General features: G+C 37.7%; 1 long non-coding RNA gene across 1 annotated transcript; it reads left to right on the top strand.

Annotated features, from left to right (window-relative positions):
* Nucleotides 1–60: 60 nt before the first annotated feature.
* On the top strand, nt 61–22,398 carry LOC311431403. The gene is made up of 3 exons (XR_014689397.1): nt 61–177; nt 760–904; nt 21,959–22,398. It is a non-coding gene; the product is annotated as an uncharacterized lncRNA (long non-coding RNA).
* The last annotated feature ends 1,844 nt before the right edge of the window (nt 22,399–24,242 follow it).

Below are 24,242 nucleotides of genomic sequence, written 5' to 3'. Positions count from 1 at the left end.
AGAGCAGGAGGTGCTCCAGGCACGCAACACAAGTTCCCCTGTGGCCTGTGGAGAGGCCCCTCGTGGAGCAGGCTGCCACATGGAGCAGATCTCCACACTGCAGTCCATGGAGGAGCCCCTGGTGGAGCAGGTGGATGTGGCCTGGAGGAGGCTGCGGCCCATGGAGAGCCCCCCCAGGTTTGCTTCTGACAAATGGACCCTGTAGTACGGAGCCATGTGGGAGCAGTTCTTGAAGAACGGCATCCCATGGGAGGGACCCCACGTGGAGCAAGGGCAGAGAGTGAGCATGAAGGAGTGACGAGGAAGAAGTGTCAGGGATTGACCACAGTCCCCATTCCCTGTTCATTTGTGCTGGTTGGGGGGAGGAGGGAGAAGAGGTTAGATGGGAGAGGAAAGTTGTTTTTAGTTTGCTTTTATTTTCTCACTGTTCTAGTCTGTTATTGATAGGCAATAAATTACATTTATCTCCCTATGCTGAGCCTGTTTTGCCCCTCATGATAATTCTTAAGTGATCTCCCTGTCCTTATCTCAACCCTTGAGCCCTTTCCATCTTATTTTCTCCCCCTTTTCCATTGATGAGAAAGAGTGACAGAGCAGCTGTGATGGAGTTCAGCTGCCCGGATGTGTAAAACACTACACTAGTATAACAGAAGTTAAGAACTAATTATATGACTCCTTGCCTAGTTTTTTGTTTGTTTGTTTGTTTTTTCTTGTTTGCTTGTTTGTTGGTTGATTTGCTGTCTTCATTTTCCTTTTCAGTTTATCATTTCTCTTGACAACCATGAAAATGCAATGATGAGAGTAAGAGAAAAGATGAGGTTGCCAGTCCTCCCTTTTGCAGTCACATCCACAAGACCTCCAGAGTGCTTGCTGGCCCACAGTTGTTCTTACAATCAGCATTGTGGTAAGAACTGCAGTGTTGCATCGATTTATGCTATGTTCAGGTTCATGGAGATGAAGTCTTGGGACTAAAATGCCACTTCCCTACTTCATGCTGAATATCTGGGATAGTTCTCACTTTCTTCCTCTTTATCTGTGTTCATGACTGTGGAATATATGTAGCATCCTTCTTATGCTTGATATAGAAGTTTCTCCAGCACATGAAGACTAGCCTTCTTTTATAATGCCAGCTTCAGACCTTCTTCATACACTCTACCTTCTTTTTTCATGTAAACTCTGCTCTCTAACCTAATAGGGTATTATGTCTAGTACACAAGAAGTCTGTTTGTAATGGTAAGATAAAATTTTCTCTGGCATTTTTTTCTGATGAATTCCTGCAACTTTTCTTTTTTAGTTTAAAACCCAATGTTTGTGATTGTGGAGGGCTGCTTTCTAAGTACCAATGACTATGCACTGCTAAATAAAAAGTGTCAGGGTATAAGCTTGAGCTCCGGAGCCCAGATCACTTATTGCTTAAGTGCTAGCACTTCTGAGTCAGAGACTGTTGGCCCTCACCTCTTCTTGGCAGTCAGGAGGATAACATGCAGACAACACCAAGCACAAGCTACCACAGCACGCAGACCCATCCAGAGAATGGTTATCACTTATGGTTCATTCCTTTTAGACAAATCTAGTGAATCTGCATCTTACAGGAAGAAAAGCCTGAGATGAGAGCTGGTAGCTATTAACAGAGGAAACCTTGTATAGTTTGGGGTTAAACATGGGAAATATGCTGGTACAGAGACATGTATGTCTCTGTATAAATATGTAAATAAATAAATAACAGGTAGATTAGAGAGTCATTCACAAAAGTACATCACAGAGTGGAGAAAGGATTGTTGTAGCAATGGCCACTTGGTTTGGTTTTCTTTGAGATGACATTAAAAGCAAAAAAGGTGTAGAATAAATGACTTAGCTAACTTAAATGACTTCCCTGTAACAATTCCTGCATTACTACTGCAGGCAGAGCTTCCACCCTGGAGCAAAGCAAACGGGGCCTCATCTTCAGCTAGGCTAACAGAGCAACTGCCATGTTAGCTCACTGCAGATTAGATGAGGTATCAGATTTTCTAGAATCCTTCTGATTGCAGCCTGACCTTCAGCAAGCTAGGACATTATCTGCACATTTTTTTCCATATTAGAGATAGGTTTACAGGATGAAATTCAGTGAGATTTGTTAAGGCATTTAGCTCCAGTGTTTTGGTTCAGCCTCATTTCTGCTGTATTATACTTTGCACTTTCCATTAGGTGAAGAGCAATTTAAAAATGTGGGAAGAAACCCCCTTTTGAAACCATTCGCTATCATCTTTGCACGGCCCTCACTTCCAAATGTAGCAAAGTAAAGCAATGTGGAATCCATTCATTAAATGACACATTAAGCAGCCATTGCCTTTTTTCTATATTGCCTGCAATAAAATATATTCAAAGCACTTCATATTTCATTAAAATTATCAGTGAAATGATTTTCATCTAATGTTATTTCTGCTTTTAATAAAAAGGCCCTGCAAAATGAATAACTGAACATTTTTCCTTCCTTTCTTTCTTTTTTTACAATTATGATATTGAAAATATCCCACAAGTGAGGGAATGACTCATAAATTGAGTTATGAAGGTCATATTCTATGAAGAGCGGATATTTTCCATATATCTTTAAAGGCTTGATCAGTCCTGCTGGGTATAAGTTATTTTAGTTCATGGCAAATTTTAAAACTATGCTCTGAGCTTGATATAAGACTGTTTACAGTAGTCCATATTGACTTTGAAGCACGTTTTAAATACCTACATATATTTGATTGGTGTTCTTTTTGTAGGTACTATGGCCACGTTAAACATGTAATAAAAGGTTTTTCATAAACTGTCAAGTTTAAAGTAGTTTTGACAGCTTTTTTTTAGAAGTCAGAGCTGTAACAATTAGATTATTTCACTGTGATGTTGTTCATTGTTTTCTGATTACAGAAAGACTTTGAAAGCAGAAAAAAAATACATGGGAAATAGTCATTTAGAAAAGAAAAAAAAATAATAATTTTGTTTCTTTTGATCTTAAGCTCATTATAAACCTAGATAAATGTAAGCTTTGCTGCAGGTATCTCAGATAGGTGCCAGATACACTGGAAAACAAGAAAGCAGGAGTGCAGCTCACTCAGAAGTTACAAAGAGTAAATCCATGGGGTATGTGGAAATAATCTGTATTTGGAGAAATAAAGATAATTCATAGAACTATGTTTAAAATAATTACACATTGATAAAAATAATGGTTTCAGTCTGAACAGTTAAAATATGTTTATAAGGTGACAAAAGAGGTATACTGGAAGTTCTTTAGCTTTGATAGGATAGTTGGTCAGGATTCACTATTAATTTTGAATGTTAATATAGTAAGAACAAGTCATATCATAGAAAGAAGTTATGAGAAACTGTTTGCCCTAAAGCAGAGCAATGGGGATTAATATAAAGTACATTGGGTTTATCATATAATAATATGCTGTTTTTTAACAGCTTTAATATGAGCTGTAATTATAAGTATCCCATTTGCAGAATTAGGAAAGAATACTGAGATAAAGTGAGAAAAAATATTTAATTTGGGTCAAGAAATTTAAAAAAAAAGAAAAAGCAATGAACAGGCAATTATTTTCTGGCATTATAATTTAGAAAGTCACATACACCATTCCAGCATCCTTTAAAGACATAGAGACAACAAAGTAAAAAATGAAGTAGCACAGATGAATTCATGCACTGGAGGGAATCAGATAATCCGATAAATTATTTTGGTGGCTTTTAATGAACAAAAACTAAATGTTATGCCTTGGATGGTCTTTCTGAGCTAAAAGATGATTCTCTCTTTGTGTTACAATTTAGAGCAGAACAGCATTTCAGGGACTCTTGGAATGTTGAGCCCTACACTTTAGCTACCTAGTTTGTTCTGTTTGAATGTTGTTTATCAGATTTTTTTCAGACCACCTTAATTCCTTTCTCTTAGATCAGCCTGCTTAGCTTCTTCACCTCACATGCTGCAGGTGTCCCCTTAGAGATACCAAGGCTCTGGCCTCATCAGTACCCTGCCGAGACCTTTATCTGTTGCAGACAGAGAGTTTTCTGATTGGATTAAAGATTGATTATACACTAATCACACCATCTAGACAGGCAGACAGGCAGCTTGTGGTCAATGGGATCTTGTAATCAGCACTGGGATAATAAGATGCATGCAGCTGGGATTGTTGAACAGCAGGTTTTGACGCACAACCTCCGTACTCTGAAAAAGACCATTTACATCTTAGACTTCTTTGAGAAGAAATGGATAGTCAATTTGCCAGCGGGAACATTAGTTGAAAGTATTTCCCAAAGCATTAAGACTGCTATTCTAATGGTGGTAAGTGCCTTCATTTCCAAATGCTATCTGCAAAGGTCTTTAGAAAAGGTCCACAAAAATAGCCGCAGCCTACTGACTGCACATTTGTAAAAGCCTTGGAGATATTCAAAATTTGCCAGTTTCCAACTATATCAGACTACTACTACAGGAAATTTTTTCTTACCTTGTATCAAATCAATCTTCACTTTCAAAAACAACAAATCACTTTGAGGTGAATTTGTCCCTGAAGTTTCAGCTGGTTGAGGAATGTAGTCTTTATATAAAGTGTACAGGTAAGATAAACAGAACAACAGAATATGTTGTCTCACCAGTTGATTTAAGTACACTTATGTTCATAGGCTTCCAATCAAGAAATCCATACACAAACAAACATACCCAGCCACAAAATATAGTTCTGTAGCTAAGAAAGTGTGTTAGCAGCTTACTGTTTGTGTATGTTTCTGTGGGGAACAATGATGGATGCGCAGCCTTTAGTTGTTACAATACAATTAGAAATCTAAATGGGCTTTGATGTTACTAATAGCTGCTTTTTACATTATTCTGTTTTGGAGGATGAAGACTTCCTTACTTTTTGAGAGGCAGGGAAGGAACGAAACACCTCGTTTTCTTCCTGCTCCGTCTTGATTTCTCACAGAACAGCTATTCAACACATGTGAGAATTAGGTGCCACTTTTGGAGAACACTGCTTGGTTGATATATTGTTTTGCAAATACTCTGGTAAAAAATACATAGGGAAAACCTTTTTTCTTATTTTACTTTTCAAATGCTAGAAAAAATGTAGCTTTTTGTAGGATTCTGGCATCTCTAATCAATGTATAGTCTCAAGCACATAAGGTTTTTTAAGATTTTCAGTCAAGTAAACAATTACAGCAGACATTTGCAGCTGGATGACATTTCTAGAGATTATTTTTTTCATTCATTTACTGTGTGTTAAACAGAACCATGCTAGATTACATGCATTTGAAACCACCAACTAGAACTGTTAGGACTTTTCTCTGTTTCAAAGCTAAACACACCAGTGTGTAGAGCAAGCTATAACAATCTCTGGAACATTTTTGTTATGTCTATGCTCAGAATTACCATCTGATTCTTGAAGAAATTACACAAGAATAATTTTGGATAGGAATCTGTGCACCAACACCAAATAGCACTGCAGTGCAGTGGGGTAAGAAATGTGTGAGAACATTCACCCTTTCAGTTTGGAACAATAAAATATATTTCAGCATTGCTTTTAACTTGTAAATATGTGCAGATAATGATTATCTTCTGCTTTCAGTTTGCAAGCTATAATTACAATACCTGCAGAAAGGCAACAGTGAATAGAATCCTAATCACGGAGGGTGGCAGCTACCTAGAAGAAATTTAAGCAATATTTATTTCATTTTAAAAAACTTAAATTAGAGGTAAAATTCAAAGTTAAGGTATACTCAATTCTCAGTTTCTTAGTATGAAATAGAAAGCTTTTGTAATTTTGCCATAAAACCTTAAAAAATTCAGACAAATTCAAAACCACATTTAATTTTCTTGATTTTGTTCTTTCTAGCCTATAAATCATGAATATTTTACTAAAGCTGAAAAACAAACAAAAAAGAAAAACTGCTGGCTTAGGTGATTCTTTTGAGTAAAACCTGCAGACCTCAGGCTCCGACAATGGGTTTTGTCACAGTCAGGTTTAATTTACCACAGGAAGATTGTACACAGTTCTACCATAAGTGTTATTTCATTTAAAGACTCAGAATTGAACATTTTTCAGGTAACAATGGGTTAATTAACCAAGGTTTGGAAATCTTAAAAATAAATAAATAAATAAATAAATAAATAAACTTTTAATACATGTGTGTGAACAGGCTACAAATTTCCCATCTTCTCTTGGAGTAGAATACTTTGCATTTTCTTTACAAGAGTAAATGTTGCTGAAGTGGTGGAGACCTCTTTCCACATCCTTGAGAAACAAGTATGAAGCCCTAGTTAAAGTAGGGCTGTTACATAGCTGCTCCTGAGAGCAGACTTTGCCTTAAATGCAACTTTAAAACATTCAAGTTTGTGTTTTAAATCAGTGGGAGGGAACAATGTCCCTGTGAAACACAAATTTTTAGTTCAGCTGCTTGCAAGGAATGGACAAGGGCTCTGTAAGGTATAACCTGATTTCTGTTGGGAGCTAAGGCAGAGACAAGTGAATAACATCTCATCCTTCCCATGTGTACCTGTAAGGAGCATCCCCACAACCAGGGCCGTGGAGGTAGACAACAAGAAAGAAAATGAGCCAAGACCAGAGTGCCAAGAAGTTCCCTGAAGGGCGTAGCAGCAACAAAATGGGAATTCAGCACATGGTCCTCCTTGGAAGATGATGGCATAATGGGAATAATGACAATTGAGAATTATTAGTTACATTAAATTTGTGCTGAATTACCAGTGAGGTTAAATCTAAGCTGAAGTACCTAATGTCACATCCCATTACTACACAGAAGAGAATGCATCTAATAAGGACATGTGGAAAGGCAAAAGCCTGTAATTTCATTTATTATTTTTATTTTTATTTCTGCTTTTGGAAAGAAAGAGTTCCTTGACAGTAGTTTTGATTCTTGAAGCAATCTCCAAAAAGAAAGGAGCTATGGGTTTTAAAAATGAAATTGTAAGATTTTATTTTTCTATTGGTACCTGTGGTGGTTTTACCGTGCTGGGCAGCTAAACCCCACAACCGCTCTCTCACTCCCCCTCCTTTAGATGAGGAGGGGGAGAAGTAAAGCAAAGAACAACTCACGGGTTGAGATAAAGATAATTTAATTAAAGGGAAATAATTATAATAATTAAATAAAGACTACCATGAACTAAACAATTTAACTAAGGGGAAGTAAAAGGGAAAAGGGGAAAAAGGGAGAAAAACAAACAAACAAAATAAATGAAAGCTATATGGAAGTGCAGAGGAAAGAAATTACTCTCTACTTCCCACAAATGAGCGATGATTGACCACGTCCTTGAAGCAAGGCCTCAACGCACGCAGCCAGTGTTCGAGAGGAGGACCGACGTCTTCTCAACGAGAGCCCACCCCTCCCCTCTTCTTCCTGTTTCCACCTTTTATTGCTGAGTGTGACACCACATGGTATGGAATATCCCTTTGATTGGTTTAGGTCAGCTGCCCTAGTGATGTTTCTCTCCTCACTTTTTGCCCACCCCCTAGGAGGGTTAGAGAAAGGCCCAATGCTGTGCCACTGCTGCTCAGCAGTAGACACAACACTGGTGTGATAACACTGCTGTTCCAGCTACAAGTACAGAGTACGGCACTGAATGGGCTGCTGCCGGGAAAGTTAACATTCCAGCCAGACCCAGTACAGTACCTTGAAAAGTCTGCATAGGTTTTTACATGTTCTGATTACCCTGTTTTACCACCCCCTGTCTCCTTTGAATGATCTTTTCCCTTTTTATAAATTTCCAGTCTCTTAAAACCAAAACCCAGTCTTGAAACAAACTCAAAAATACCAATTCTCCCCATGTTCACCTTCTACCTGAAGGCCACAAATACAGATCTCTTTCCAAACTTTTCTAAATGGGGACAGCTTCACTTTAAATTGTAGGGATAATTGGGAAATCAGGTTTGAGTTCTAGAGCCCCACTCTAAGTACATACATGCTCTGACACTCCAGTCCCAGCAAGTTTCTTATTTCTGTGCTGAGCAGTAGTGTTTGTGATTGGAACAGAACTTTCTTTCTTTACAAAGAAAGCATACTTAAATTATGCGTGTAACTGAAGAATCTGAAGGTGGAAATGATTTAGTCAGTGCAATAGGTTTAGAAACAACTGAGGCAGAGGAAAAACAACAACAACAACAACAAAAAACAAACATTTGGATAGCTGTCATAGGTCAATGTAGTTTTCAGTAAGTAAAACTGAAGAGGGAAAACTGTGAGACTCTCTGTTAAAATACAAGGTGCTTGTGTTTTTTTTGTTTTGTTTTTGTTGTTTTGTTTTGTTTTGTTTTGTTTTCCTTCATTTTATTAAAATTTCCATAAGGAAAAGATTCCAGGGATACAAACATACATGCCCATGTTTGTCCAGGTTTGCTCACATTGCAAATATCAATATTAAGTTCTAATACATCCCATTGGGCAATTTCAAAATGTATAATGAAAGTATATATAGAACATTTCCATTAAAATCTCATCTCCTGGAACAGAAAAATCTCTGATGGAAATCTATGAAATTCCTTTGCAGAGGCAAGGTACTGATTTAAAACGTGAACTGTCTATTTACCCTCATTTAGTTACAGTGCACCATGAAGTAATTCATATTTAGCACTTTAACTCAAGCTAAGGGGAAAAGGGAAAGTTGAAAGTCAGCATAAGATATGAATATATGTGATAAAATTCTGTAGCAATGATCATTGCCTCCTAATAGAGTAGTTGAAGGTTAAGGTAAAGGTTGTCAAAAAAAGAAAAGTTCCCCATCATTTAATGTTCTGCTGATGAAATGACAAAGTAATAATTTCAGTTGGGGTTGTGAAATTGGTACAAAGTTGAAGAATGACATGATATGGAAAAAGTTGTTGAAGAGAATAAAATACCTAAGTCTTTTAGCTCAAAGGATGTGAGACTGAGGTAGGCTCTAAGCATCAACCCAGCAAGGAATAAAAGATGAAGCTAACAACCCTGTATGCCAACAAATACTGAGAAATCACGTGAAATGCTTGAACTTAGCATGGACAGGACAAGTGAATGAGTTTAACTGAATGTAAGTGTGAGAGAACTGGGTATGGAAAGGCAGTATTTACAAAAGGAAAATAGGTAAGTTTCAAGGGTGAGGTGAATTTTGCTTCTACAGTGATAACCTGCAAAGCAAAGTCATATTATCTGCAGATTTGAATTTGAAGTGGACCAAGTAAATAAAACTGAGAGAGCAATTCTGTTAAAAATGTAGGCCATACTCTGTGTTTAGGTTAATATCTCTGTATAGCAGAGTATGCTTAGCAATATTAAAGCTGCTAAGTAAATACATGGGTAAATAATTTATAGTTCCATTTGCTTCTTTTATATCTTAACACAGTTTCCCTCAGCAAATCATCAATGGACATAGCTTGTTTAATCAAAGAAGCTTGTACATCTTGTGAGGAGTTTATAAACACTTTTGTTTCTCGGGGGAAAAAAAGGCAAGTTACTGACTGGGCTGTTGTACATCTTGCTTCAGACAGCAAATGTTGCTTAATTCCTCCCCACAGGCTTCGAACCAGAAGAGTGTTTGCTCTGAGGGAGGCTAAGCGCAGCTGGGACAGGGTTCTTCTCTCACGCCCTCACTGCTGGAGAGAGCTCTCATTGGAAACATTGCATGTGGTAGCCAGACAATTAACAAGATGTTTTTTTAAAAACAAAATCGAAGCATATTGAAAAGCAGAGAAATTGTAATGCCATAGAGATTGTTTGCTCTGTAGAGCTGCTGGGATTGTTGCAGCCAAGAGGACCTAGGATATGAATTTGATGTTTCTATGGGTTTGGATGTTTGTTTGTTTGTTTAAGACTGAAAAAATCTATTTACATCTCTAAGTCCTCAAAGTAAACCTTTCTTCCTGAATTGTTTTGCAGAACACTAGAAATTCAATGCTATAGCATAGTATGGGGATTACAGAAGTCAAATAAATTTCTTTTCAGTCTCCAAACATAAATTACATTAACTTTCTGTGCATCCATTTTACTCCTCTTTTTTATTAAATATAGTGCTGTGATTCATTTAGCAATCCCAGCTGTTGTGTAAGGAAAGCATATGAGGTACTAGTTCTCTAGTGAGGGCGGTCTCAGCCGTGCTGAGCTACTAGAATATGAAAGATTTTGCTTGGTAACAATACCAGATTGAACAGGTACTTGTTGTATAAAGTCCATTCCAACTCTAGATAAATGACTGTGAGAAAAAGGTAATTTATAGTTTAAAGATAAAAAAGAAACAAATGCAACCAAAAGACTGTGTTTACTTCAGAAATGTTCAATATTATCATTTCCAATACTGTCATATTGTATCTGGAAATGGGAATAGGAATTAAGCTAGATAATGAGGTTTTGTTTAAAAACTGAGGTCGTTTCCTAATGCAGTCTGATGTGATTACAACAGGAGAATCAATAACAGCCACCAATAAAGAAGTGGGACAACTAAATGCAAGAGAAAAATTTCATTATAGAGACCCTTCACATGACATATACAGTGCTAGTGCTTATTGGTTTTGGACCATTATGTTTATACAGAAAATATAGCAGAGAAATTAATCTAGGCTTTTCCTTTTTTCTATTTATTTATTTTTTTAATTTTAAAGCAGTTATGACACTTAATTACACACTGTTTTCTCTCTTCACCACCATCATAAATATTGCTACTTGTCCTGCAGGATGGCATGGTTGTGCGTTGCTAAGCAATTTCTTGACATTTATGGAAGGAAGATAAATAAATATATAGGTTGCAAGGAAGGACATGCATATGTAATCATGCAACCAATGACAATCCTTCTTAACAAAAACATCTTGAGACCATTGTTCTACACTTCGATGCAGCAGTCATCTTCCACTAATTTGGAATTCTGTTCTCCAGTTACTCATGTTTACTAGTATGTTTTTGTACATAGGAAGCCCACTGAATTCAGAAAGGTTTCTCTGAGTAAATGTTAAAGCACTGGGATCTTGCAGAACTATATCTGCTTCTGTGGAAAATTATACTTCAGTGCATGGAATCTAAGACCAAGACTTTCTGCAGAAGTGTCTGCTTGTGGACAAATAGATGCTATTCATGTCTGTTGCTGTGTAACAGCTCAGATGGTGATATTCCTCTGTAATGCACAAGTTTTTGCCTGTTCAGTCCATGTTAAATTAAGGTGAGAGTTCAGTCCTCATCAGTTTCTGATGTACAAATCCTTTCCCTTCATGTGTCTTTTGAGTGCTCAGCAGCTAGGATGAGATGAAAACCTGACTCTTCTTCTGTGCACAGGGCACATACAAGAGAGCCACAAGGCTCAAATTAAGTAGCTGTATAAATCCCTGGGTCTCCTACTGGAATTCACCTTTCTGTTTCCATTAAGATATGGGCAACAGCCCAGCAGTAAATACTGCTGCACACACAACCTTAATCTAATCAAATGCTTGGAGAAGTAAGTGGCTTTCTGTGGACTTTGACTCAGGATAGTGCTTTTACTGCATATAAGCCATCTTGGGCTCTGGAACTGGTTTTGCTTTAAAATCTTAATATAGCCTCTCAGCTAGCTCCTTCATCTGTGAGACAGGTCTGTAATGCTGAAGTATTAACTTGTAGAAAAGACGCAGTGACTGCTCTTCTCTCAGCCTGTTCCTTCAATGAAAGTTTTTCCTATTGAAATGTAACTGGATACACCATGAGCTCATAAGTTATATCACATCACGGGATCTGGACCTGATGTCAGATGCTTTGTATTTCCTCCTCTGTATTGAATCACTACTGATACATTCTTTATATATCAGAAAACATACACTTTTGGAAACCTGACATGATAATCCTATCTCTAAATAGTAGGATGGCTACAGAATTCTTAAAACCACTCATTAAGAAGTCTTTTGAGTAGTGCAACCTTGAAAAAGACAGAAAACTCATAAGAGGGGAAAAATAACAATGAAAATTATTCCCTAACTTACAGTATTTTTTGACCCAGCGGTATTCATTCATCCTTTTCAACTGGGTGAATTTCTTCTCTAGGGGAAAATTGCATGGCCTGTGGAAACAAGAATGATTTCTACTCAAAATCTGGACATCTGTATGTCAGAACAAACACAAACCAGTCTGTAATCCTGAAGACTGGCAAGGTCAGTTAAATGCACTTAACTTGATTCTAGCTGTCTCAGAGTTTGATGAACTGTCCCCTAATAAGAATGGATTTTGTAAACAACCAAATGCATAGGATGCATAACATTATCTTGAAAAGCAAGACAATCTGCACCAACCCTGTATTAGACAAACTTTAATGTGTTTCTTTAAGATGAGAATCTGGCCTTTATCTTTCCTGCCATGGCATATATTGTCCCTATTTATGGGACAATATGTTAGAAAGACACATACATAAATAAATCTGTAAGCAACAGAGAAATTGAATTGGATTGGTTGCATTAACAAAAAATAGTTCAAAGAAAACCTGTTCAATGTTATCATTATCAATTGAATATATGAATAGACATGTAACAAGATAGGGTTTATTAAAAAAAAAATGTAATACAGCTATCTAAATTTTGTTTCTCTGTGATGACTATAAATGAAGAATATATAATAATCATCAATAAAGATCTGGAAAAGTTGAAATGTGATGGTGGGTTTTCAGTGTAGGAGCACATTGAGTGACACCTGTAATTCTTGGTTTTGGACCATTGTGCAAACACCTCAAACAGTGAAAATTTGATTTCCTATGGGTCTGTGACTTATGGTCACAAATGTACTGTGCCATGTAATAAAGGGCTCAAGTTACTGCCTGTCTCTTGTAAGCCTGTTAACAAGGTCTTTGATCTGTAGGGATCACCTTTTTCCATTAAGTATGTACATATACAATATCTTTAAAATTTCTTCCTATTAGCTTTGGCTGAAATTGGCCAAAGAATCCCAGAAGCTGTAAAGGTGACTGTTAGAGAAGTAAATATGTACATAATTCTCAGGAAACTGGATGGAAGAAATAGACTGCCCAAAATAGACTGGGTCATACAAGAATGAGATGAAGCTTGCGCCAGTGTCAATTACCACATAAATTTGCTGATATGATTCACACTGACACTTTTTATATTTGTACTGGTGATTTTCACTGACATTTAACTCAAATGTGTAGCTCCATAGAGGCAAAGAAAGCTTGTGTGTGAAGAATAGCAAAATCCCGATTATTTTTTAAATACTGGGTGATAAGTCTGAACTACTTATTTTCCTGTAAAGGATTTGGCATAATAAAATTGTATGTGATAAATCTATCTCCCAGACAAAATCCATCACGGGGCCAAATTCCTCTTTACTTTGAACACATAGTTTTATTTATGACTATAATTTGATCAATGATTTGAATAGGAGGCTTTATACTTTACTTCTGTTATGCCAAAAAATAGAACACGATTTTCAGTGTGATGCATGTGAGGAACTAACATCAAATTCTGTCGTTTACTACACAAATACAACCCTGCTCGTTGAAATGGATAAGTGTAAATTCAGTGTGCAGTTTCATTTTACATCTGGTGTGCTGCTGCCAAAAGGGGCTGCTCTACTCTCTGCTAAGCATGCAGTCTTGCTTTGCATTCTGTAATTAGAAGACTGCAGGGTAGGACTTAAACATATTCTAGTTTTTTGGTCATGGATTACTTTGTCACATAAGCCAATCAACCTGCCCTACATAGTACTAAATGTTGCTTTCTGGCTGTCTGTCAATGCTCCTTAATACTTAGATGAAAGCAACATGTAATTATCAGACAGAAATTAAGAAGTAATTCTTTCTGTTCCTGTTTTGGGAAGATAAAGAAAAGGGGATGATTGAATAGGACACCCATCTTTTTAAACTGCCCAAACCTAAGAAAATTACCTGCCTGAACTCAAAGGTATTTTCAGCTTATCCTATCAGACATCTAAGTCTTTGTAGAATATATTTTCCTGGTGGGGCTCTGTTGGTCTCTGTCCATCTGGAGGTGTGGCTGGCTCTATATATAAGCAAAATGAGTCTGAGGCTGCAGACTGTTTGGTCAAAATGATAAACTGTAGCTTCAAAAAAAAAGTTTCTAGAGATCTTTTTAAATAATTTTGATCTCCAGAAGTTTTAATGAGGTCTTCAAACATAATCCAGAACAATCACATGTTATTGAGTTTTAAAGAAGTCTACCTGCATGGTGATACCTCAGAGAACATGAAATTCTCTACACAGGCTTGTTAACTCCTGGAATTCAAAAGCAGTTTGTACATTATTATTCACCTTTGTAACTGAGATGGAAGTGGAGTGATGACATGCAATATTGGCTCAGAATCCATCTAAGATTCAGGGTTATGAGAGAAGGGCCAAGAAGGTGCTGTCGTGTGTCTGTCCAGCTGTGATATTCTTCTTCTGAGCATCTTTATTGGAGAATATATAGAAAGAGTTGGAGGTAAGCTATGCTGAATAACAAATAGCCCTTGGAAAGTAGCTGGGGCTTGGAACTAAGGGTTGAGATGAATATGCACACCAACAAATATGCACACCAACAAATGAAGAAAGAGACAGAAGGGATGTTCAGAAGGAGGAAACAGCTGGGATATTAAGCAGAAAATCTCTGACTAGCACTCTCTGAGAACATCGGAAGACCTGGGGGGGCACCCAACAGGGCTGTGCATAGATGTGCATAGCTGTTACCAATTAAACTGAAGCTTCTCCTTTAAGTTATAGCTACAACCAGAAGGAGATAAAAGAGATAAGACCTTTGGTTTTCTGGGGGAGTCTGTAAGCAGAAAGACACAGGAAAAACTTCAGCCAGAATATCAGGAGGAAGATCCAGAGGAGCTGCAGGCTGGCACAGACATTACATAAATAAGAGGATTTTCCTCTTGCTATAATGGATCCAAAAAGAGTAATGGATCCAAAAAGTGTAATGAATTTTCACTGCTCCATGGGAAATATTTTCAGTGGAAGAATATAGAAATAAAGTGGAATAAAGTCTACATAAGGAGAATTTTTTGAGCTTTTGATAAGGTGATAAGATACCTTGTTATTTGGTGTTTAGATTGTTCACAAAGCTGTGGAAATCATGAGGGTGGATGATGTATTCAAAATGCAGTCTGGAGGTATCTGGCTGGAAAATGTTTCTCTTTTTCCACTGGTATGCTGATGTGACCTTATAACATTACCTAGGCGAGCTCCATCAGACTAGGAACCAGGAGCAAGTAAGGGCCTGTCTTCCCCAGAAGGGAATCATCTGCCAGTCAGAAACAGGACATGGAAATGCACTTTGCAGGTGACATACTATGACAGATCTTCTGTTAAGCAAGAGAAAAACTCAGAATGTATAACCATTTGCCTGCTGGGCTATTCATATCACAGTGCAAATCACAGGAGCATCCAAGAATGCATTACAGCTTTCTAAATACAGGTTAAATAAAACCATCACAGTGGTGCTACATCTCTTGTTAAAAGCAAGCTTTGGGTTGAAACTTTTGTTCCTGGCAAGTTCTCATTTTCTGACATTTGATAGAAAGTTCAGTATATGATTATGCTTTTTTTTTTTTTTTTGCTTTTTTTTTTTTTTTTTTTCTTGTTTAAAACAACTCTCAACAGAGAGTTGAGTGGTTGAAGCTGCAGATCCCTAAGGGAATAAGTCAGGAGAATGTCAATTCAGCAGAGGCAAAGCCACATTTGAAGGATGCCATAGCTCAGGCTTCACTCACCAGTGAAACTTATCAGAAGTCAAAGTAACCTCTTTATAGTTATGAAGGTATTTAAGTTTCCCATAAAGCTCATGTACACTAGCTAGTAAAAGCATAGTTTTTCACTCTTTGAGACATTATATGAATGTACTAAATAACATTTTTTATCTACAAATGAAACTATTTTATTAATAGACATGATTAAAAAGATAATAACACTATAATTGCTTTATGGTTATAAAATTCATCATTAGTTTACTTCTTATTAATTTCCATAGATATTTCAACAAGGGACTTGCTTGTTGAACCCTACAGTAGATGACCTTGAAGTGCAAACTGTCCATAATGTCTAGTACAACTTTTTATTTTCAATTCCAAACAGCAATCATAGAATCATAGAGTCATATAATAGTTTGGGTCAGAAGGGACCTTAAAGATCATCTAATTCTAACCCCCTGCCATGGGCAGGGAAACCTCCCACCATCCAACCTGGCCTTGAACACTTCCAGGGAATAGGCATCCACAGCTTATCTGTACAACATATTCCATGTGCCTCGTCACCCTTATAGTAAGGAATTTCTTCTTTATATCTAATCTAAATCTCCCCTCTTTTAGTTTAAAGCCATTACTCCTTGTCCCATCACTACACTCCCTGACAAAGAGTCCCTCCCCAGCTTTCCTGTAGGCCCCTTTTAGGTACTAGATGGCTGCTATAAGGTCTCCCTGGAGCCTTCTCTTCTCCAGGCTGAACATCTCCAGCTCTCTCAGCTTTTTTTCATAGGAGAGGTGCTCTAGCGCTTTTATCATCCTCATGGACTTCCTCTGGTCTTGTTCTAATAGGTTATGGATTGAGAATAAAAACAAACTTACTTGAAATTCACTGATAATGCAACAATGAGGATCTGCATTCTTCATGATGCACGTAAAATGAAAAATGCTATTCAAGTTTTTGACCTCATATTAAAAACAACTTTCTGTGCAAAGATACTTTCAGCAGCCTTTTTCATTTCTTTTCTTTTCCAAAATTTTACCTGAAATTTATAAAGAAGATGACTTGTAAAATGAATTTCTTTTAAATAAAGTGCCTTCTGTTTGTAATGCAATGCATTCAGAGCCCGTGTGCATGCACACCGCTAAGCATGTATTGTGACAAGAGCACTCTGCAGTGTACCCATTTCCTAGGTCTTGTGTCAGCCATGCAATATGCTGTCACACTTTGGGAAAAACAGTTGTATAATTTTGTTCAGAAAAAGTCTTCAGGGATATTTCACATAAAGGGATTGTATTCACTGACTATGATATGAGTCAAAATCTCTTAGACTTGTTACCATAGCTATTCTTGACTGCTACTGATGATATTTTCTATACATATAAAATGTACTTTTCTTCAGAATTCAGGGATGAATTCCTGTAAAAAGCTTCAATAAATGATAGAAATACATTTTCTGCCTTTACATATAATTATGTAAAATAAGGATCTTCAATTTTAAACTAATCATGCTCTTCATTCCAGCAGAGAAAATATTCTCTAAGAAAGGGTAGATGATACCATCAGTTAGAGTACTGCTGTACAACTAAGGATAAAAATTGGGATTTCAGAAGATATCTATCACTTATTGAAAAAGCAGGGATGTGCAGAGACTCAGTCTATTAAAAACTTCTGTAGATAGCATTATTCTACACTTGTAGTGAACTCAAGTTTTTGCTGCCACTCCCACACGCACAAACCACAAGCAGGCAGGGATATGGAGATATTTCACTGTAGGTCGCCAAGAGGAGGAAGCACTGCCCAGAATTTGCAGCTTCCAGAATGGTTTGAAATGGAAGCTGCTCCATAAAGTCTTTGCATATCAAGAGCTTAAAATGAGTAGATAGCAGGATAAAATAGCTGCAATACGAAAGAGAAAACTTGAGTATTGAAAAGGGAGCTTGAGTTTAATTTGTGCAAGAGTGAAAGTGGGTTAGAAAAGCATATATGTTAGAGCAAATGCAAGAATCCATTAAGTCAGTTAATATCGTCCCTAAGGTTCCCACTGCAGAGATTCAGTCTGAAAGGTTAGTGTTCTTATTGTTCAACAAATCTCTGAACAAGCTTCCCCAGGTACTTAGTTTAAGCAAACATTAGTGCAAACGTATGTTTTAGAATGAGTGCTAACGTCTCTCTGCTGATCATTGCCAATATCTTCACCGAAACGCAAGATTTATCCATTATGTAAATGTGATTCCCCAGAGTTAAACAAGGAGCTTTGCTTTTCATTGAACATTATAGAAATATTTCCAGTTGTTTAAATCATAGCAGTTCTCTCTATTTAAATAAACGTGTGGAGAGGACAAAAGAAAACATCCTTGATGGAAAAAGTGCTGAAATGAAAGCAGGGCCAATTGTTTCAGGAAGCTTCAGGAAAAGCTGGTCATGCAAAAGTAAAGGGGAAATTTTGTCTTTGGTGCAGCTTCTTCTTTTACTTTTCTGCCCGTTTAACAGAAAACTGTATGTGGTGTGAGCCTCTGACTGCTGAGACTGTTGTGACTCACCCAGGTGTGCCCCTTTCTGCATTGTTTTAAGCACTAAAGGGAGCCCTCCACCACTAATTGCTTTCCTCTGCCAACTTACCTCTGTATTCTGACCCCATCCAATAATTTTTTAGCCCTCTGGCCAATTTTGACCGACTTGGAGATAGAGGTTAGAGAAAATTAAGCTCCTGAATGTACTGTGAAAAGCAATGACAATATAAGACTTTTGAAACTGCTGCCACACTGTTCTGAGAATATCCTGCTTTCTAGGAAGCTCTATCTGATTTTTTACTAGACAAAATAAAAATAAAAAAATAAATAAGTAGCTTGTTTCAGACTCTGATGTGTAATTTGCTGAAGAGGATATCAGTACACATCTCTGTACTGCTCTGCTGTCTGCTCCTCCTCATATTCTCATGTTAGAGATTGTAATCTCCTTGGCGGGAGAATTGCTGTTAACATAAACAGAACCAGGGCTTCAATTTGCTTTAATACAGAATGAAAAACTCCCTTACATGAAGGCAAGAAACTCCGAGCAAGCAGCATAGAAACAACGGGTCTCATGCCCAGCTGAAATAGCTCTTTAAAACAAAATATGATGAGCATCCAGCAGTCTGCTTGGTAATGCGACCATTTATTTCCAACTTCATAAAGCAAAAGAAAGGCTGTTAATATCAGCAGCTAATTACAGGGCCTCCTTCTCTCTCCAGGCACATAAAAGAAGCTGTGAAGTGCAGAAGGGAGAGACTGCAGCAGTGGCAGATTGAGGCTCTTCTTGTTAAATTAAATCTGGCTGAAGATTTAATGTGTTAGAGTGGACAGCAGTGATAATGGGTACTGTTTCTTTAGTGTGCCTGTGTATAAATTAACTACCTTTAAGTGCTATTTGGACAATAAAGCTTCAGCAGTTTTGCTTCTAGTTCCACATATGCTGCAGTAATTACAAGCGTAACTTTATTTACTTCTGGCAATAAAAGTATGAATAAATGATGTCTCATTGCTTTGGTCATGTTCTCTCTTTGGTCTCCTCTCTCATTCTGCTGTATCTTGAGTCATGTCCTTTGCTCTGGTAGTGCTATGAAACACCAAGCTGGCAGCTATCTTGCTGCGTGACATATCTCCCTCTCACTCAGGTCTTTAAACATTCACTCCTCCTGTTTTCTGAAAGAAATGTGAAGATCTGATAGAAAAACAGAATGCCTGTAGGTCTTATGCAATGCAGGGGTGCTATTCTATGTACTAAGTTATTTCTAGAAAATTTAAAACATTGATGACTATTACCTCTTTCTTACTTCATCAGGTCCTTTCAAATCATAGTACCTTGCCATCAGTACTGAAACTAATTCAGCTGTGGCCCTTAAGCTCAGTGACTACATTGATTTTTCTTTTCCTAATTCTTGTTTTCTCTTCCATTACAAAGTACCACCAGAATTCCCACATGGGTAATGAATCAGATTTTTTAGACAACTGGGTTAAAAGAAAGAAAGAAAGAAAGAAAGAAAGAAAGAAAGAAAGAAAGAAAGAAAGAAAGAAAGAAAGAAAGAAAGAAAGGAAGGAAGGAAGGAAGGAAGGAAGGAAGGAAGGAAGGAAGGAAGGAAGGAAGGAAGGAAGGAAGGAAGGAAGGAAGGAAGGAAGGAAGGAAGGAAGGAAGGAAGGAAGGAAGGAAAGAAAATTCCTCTGCTCTCATGACTTGCAAAAAAAAAAAAATGTCTAAAAATAACAATATCAAACAGAAGAAAAAGTAACCTAGTCATAAAATAAGTATAATCTATCTTCTTAATTTTGCACAGAAATTTCAGAAAGCTGGTTGCATTTTTGTTTTATTCTTGGAATGCCTGGAATTATGTTTTCAGTTTGCTTGTAAGATTCTCATTTTAAAAGTACATTAGGCCAGTATTTGCAAATAAATGAATTTTGACTTGAATAGACACAATACAAGAAAAAAAGATGCTGTAATGTCAGCAAAGTTGTAAAGCCATCTTTATCTGGAATATTCAGGTGATATAAAAATTAGATAAAGTCATTCCAATTATAGGCAGGGCTTGTGTTTATGTGTATGTTGCATTTGTTGCTTTTAATTCAGATTTCCTAAGCTCAGCATTTAAAGATAGACACTGAAATATTTTGGCAGCAGCAAAGGCTTGATTTTCAGACATCCTCCATATTCACAGCTTGCAGTAAATTTATTTTTCTCTAAAATCAAATTAAGGTTCTTAACTATGTGGTTTTGCTCCTAATTGTATGTGTTGAAGCAGTAGCTGATTGAAGCTTACTGTTGAATTTAAATTAAATTTCACAATATAGACTTGTTTGTGTGTTTTCCCCCTAGTGCACAAATACTCAAAAAATGATGGAAGCTTATGTTAAGATGCAAGAATGCTAGCATTTGAAGGAACAAATTCATGAGCAACTCCCCACATCTTGTATTAAAACACTCTTTGGACCCTATGTTACACTTTTATGAGAAGACTGTATTTTATAATGTTTTTTAAACATCTTCAGCTAGAGAAGCATGGCACATGAGCAGTGCTGTGGCCACAGCAGAGGGCTTTGGGAACCACACAGACTGTACAGAGAGGGAAACCATGTGCTTTGCCATGTGTCCTGCTCTCCAGTCAGGTGTGCTGTGACAGTGTGGCATGTTATGGGTAGAAGGTGAGCCCATTTCAGACTTAGCCAGTGAAAAATAGACCTCTAAATGAAGAACTTCACTTTAGGCTGAGAGGCTGGGGTCTTTCCTTAACCCTGCTGCTGACCCATATGATTCTATAGCAGCCATCTCCCCTCTCTGTTGTTGCTTCCCTCCTGCCTTCTCAGCTGCCCTTATTTTGTTTTCTAGTTTGTCTAATACACAACCACCTTTTCCTCTTTCTATGAAGTATCTCAACCAGACACCTCCCTTTCATTCATCTCCATGCATCTCTAAAGACAAATAGTACTTTGTTGGTGTTGGCAGACAGACCTCAAGAGGACTTTGGCCCGTTGGAGCTATGCAGATGTAGGAAGAAAACAGTCCTGCAGTGGGTTTTAGTTTCCAAGACTGAGATTCCCAAGATTTCCAAGATGAGAAAAGTGGAATATTCCAGAGCTTTTGTTTGGCACTATTAGTTCAACATCAATGTGAGCTTCAGAGCTCTGACAAGCAACAGTTTAATGGGCACTTATTCTTATGAAGACAGTTTTTGCATTGTGCTTCTTGAGAAAGCTGGTGATTGAAAATAAATTAGTATATGATGTGCTGTATTATTTGCAAAATGAACTTGCAGTGAATAGAGGTGGTTAGCACAAATACTAACGGTCAGTGGATCTGGTAATCTTGCAACACCCAGTGTTAAATTACTTTCTTTTAGCTTGTTCCACCAAATGTTCAAAACTTCATAATTAGAGATGATGACACTTGAAACTGCACACCAAAGGTTGTCCAGGTCCAGGGTTTTGCTCAGATTTGTCAGGATAGAGCTGCCAATTGCAGCCATCTGCTGTGATGCCAAACCTGAACCCCACAAGGAAAGAAATTTGATTCATATTTGTTTCAAATTGTTGATATCTAAGATTTCTAATACTTAATGTTTTTGGTTTTTTTTCACAGGTAAGTGCATTTGGGAATGTTTCCAAAAGAAAGACAGGTTTGGGATTTGTTCCAGGAAACATTTTATCAGAAGAAACCTATTTTTGAAATAAATGCAAAAGTCTGCATTTTTACTCTCCGCTGGACATCTTGGTGGGGGATATGTTTTATCTTGCTTGACAGCAGCTCAGTCCACAAAGCCTCGCATGATATCTCACTGCTTCTGATTTCAGGACCTCGTGACAGAAAGTGGCCTTGGATCCCATCCCGTGCTGCCTCAGCTGTGTAGGAACCATCTCCCACACAGATGGAGCTCTGCTAAGTGATCAAGAGATGAATGTGAGACTCTTGATTTTTAACTCCCATCTTGAGGTCCCCTCAGCAGTACTGTGAGTATCTCATGTGAGCAGCAGATTGCTTCTGCCTCTTCTTCCCTGGTGCGCTGGGGCAGCTAGCTGGCAGGTTCATGACTGATGCTGGGACATGGGCGAGGAGAAAGTAACACTGATGACCAGAGGCACTTGGACCTGCTGGAGGAATAGGTCAACAGGAGCCACAAGAAATGCAGCCAGGGCCTATGCCCAGTCTTGCACTGGGGAAGGAGGAGCCCCCTAGCAGTGACACAGGCTGGGGCCAGAGCAGCCCAGGGGCTGGGGACAGCATGTGGACACAAACATCACCTCATGGGCAGACAACTGCCAATTTTCTACGCAGCACCCACCTGCCTCACCCTCTTTGGTCTATAAACATTATGTTTCAGGTGCCTACAGACTTGATGCAAGAAAGACTTGCTGTTGTGACTGCAGTCTAGAGACCTTTATCCTTTCCAGGGAGGCTGAAGAAGCTGCTGAGCAAAGGACTTCATTTTTCCCTTGCCCTCTGTCCAGGAGGGATTATGAGCATAGGTATGCTCAAGTATTTTTATTTCAGTAGGAAGAATAAATTGAAGATACACTGGGACTTTGGGAAATATTTTATGCTTTGAAAGAGATGACACTGACCTAAGGATAATCTAGACCAAGAAGAGAACATCTTGTCAACCAACACAAAGCCAGAAAGAAAGGGTAGCCTGTCATTTCTTGAAGGTGTAAAAAGGGTCTATTTCTTCCATCCTGGCACAGAATAACATCATATCAGTGACAGTGACAGATATTTGGGCCTAAACCTCTTTGTATCTTAATTTCTTCCTAGTCAAAATAAGTTTGCTGCTAGTTTTATAGCACATTCTGTGGTTCTTTGATGAAAGAGGTTTCACTATTGCAAATTATTATTTTATTACTTTTGGCAGACAGAATGTTTAACAAGTCATTTGAAATGTATGCTTTTTCAAAACCCGCTAACTGTATTGGGAATCTTTACACAGAATCTTAATTTATCCCTTTATACTTCAGTTGTTTTTTGAATTCTTCTTTTGAACCACTGAGCGATTTTCAATCTGAAAAGAGAATCTGAGGAGCAATATGCAATTGTCACACACATCAGACTCCAAAAAAATGGTTTTATGCCTTTGATGTAGTCTAGACAAATGAACATATTTCAGAAACATTGCACATCTTAAGCTACTGTCTGACTGATGAAAATACTGCCTAATTTTTAAATAATTAGCTCTTCTAATTTTTGAGATATGAGCATCTGCAAGTGAGGACTTTACCCAGCAAGTAAAGTCAGCATCCACGTGCACTTTCAAAGTACATGAGCAGATGTTGCTCAGTATCCCCTCCCCACTCTGCAGTTGGGGACAGCTCAGCTAAGCGCTCAGCTCCTACTCCATTCAATGACACAGGTGGGCAAAACAGGAGGAATGACAGAGTGAATAATTCTGTATGAGCAGGGCTCTCCATGCAAAAATCTCTTCTTAACAGCACAAATACATTCATGTGTTTATAATATATATATTTGTATGAGTGCAAGCGCATTTTCTACTGCAATGATCTTTTGGCAGCTAGGGATTACTTTTTATCCTTTTCTGTATCATAAGGCTAATGAAACAGTCAATTAAATTAATCCTCTGCAAATTTAAAGTGGATGAGAAATGAGCACAGCTATAAGCTGTAGAATTCACAGCCAGCTGATATTGACGGGGAAACAGGTTAATGCAGTCTGATAAAAAATGAGATCCTTAGCCCAAACTAGACACTCTGTGCATGGCGTTCCTCTTGATGTCAGTGAGGACAGTAATGCCAATGGTTTGAATTCCTTACAAATCTTAATTTACTTGGCAAAAATCTGTTTATCTTTCTACTGATCCTCTTCTGCAGGAATGACTTTTTCCTTAAATCAAAGCTGATTATTTCTAGATTGGAAAAAAAAATAAATATAAGATTGTCCTCTCAACGCGCACACCTTTATGTTCCCGGCTTTTCTGAGTCTAACATTATCCTTACCTCTAAGAGGTGTCTCCTTTTGGGAAGTAACCATTGAGCTGAAGCACAAATAAGCATAAGGAATTGCCAAAACAAATCTTATTAATCCTTTGACAGAACAACCTTCATGACTGGATTTTGAAATAGGAAATGC

The sequence above is a fragment of the Aythya ferina genome, assembly GCF_964211825.1.
Source record: "Aythya ferina genome assembly, chromosome: 2".
NCBI lineage: Eukaryota > Metazoa > Chordata > Aves > Anseriformes > Anatidae > Aythya > Aythya ferina.
The sequence above is the reverse complement of the archived record's forward strand: the minus strand, read 5'-3'. Positions and strand labels throughout refer to the sequence as shown.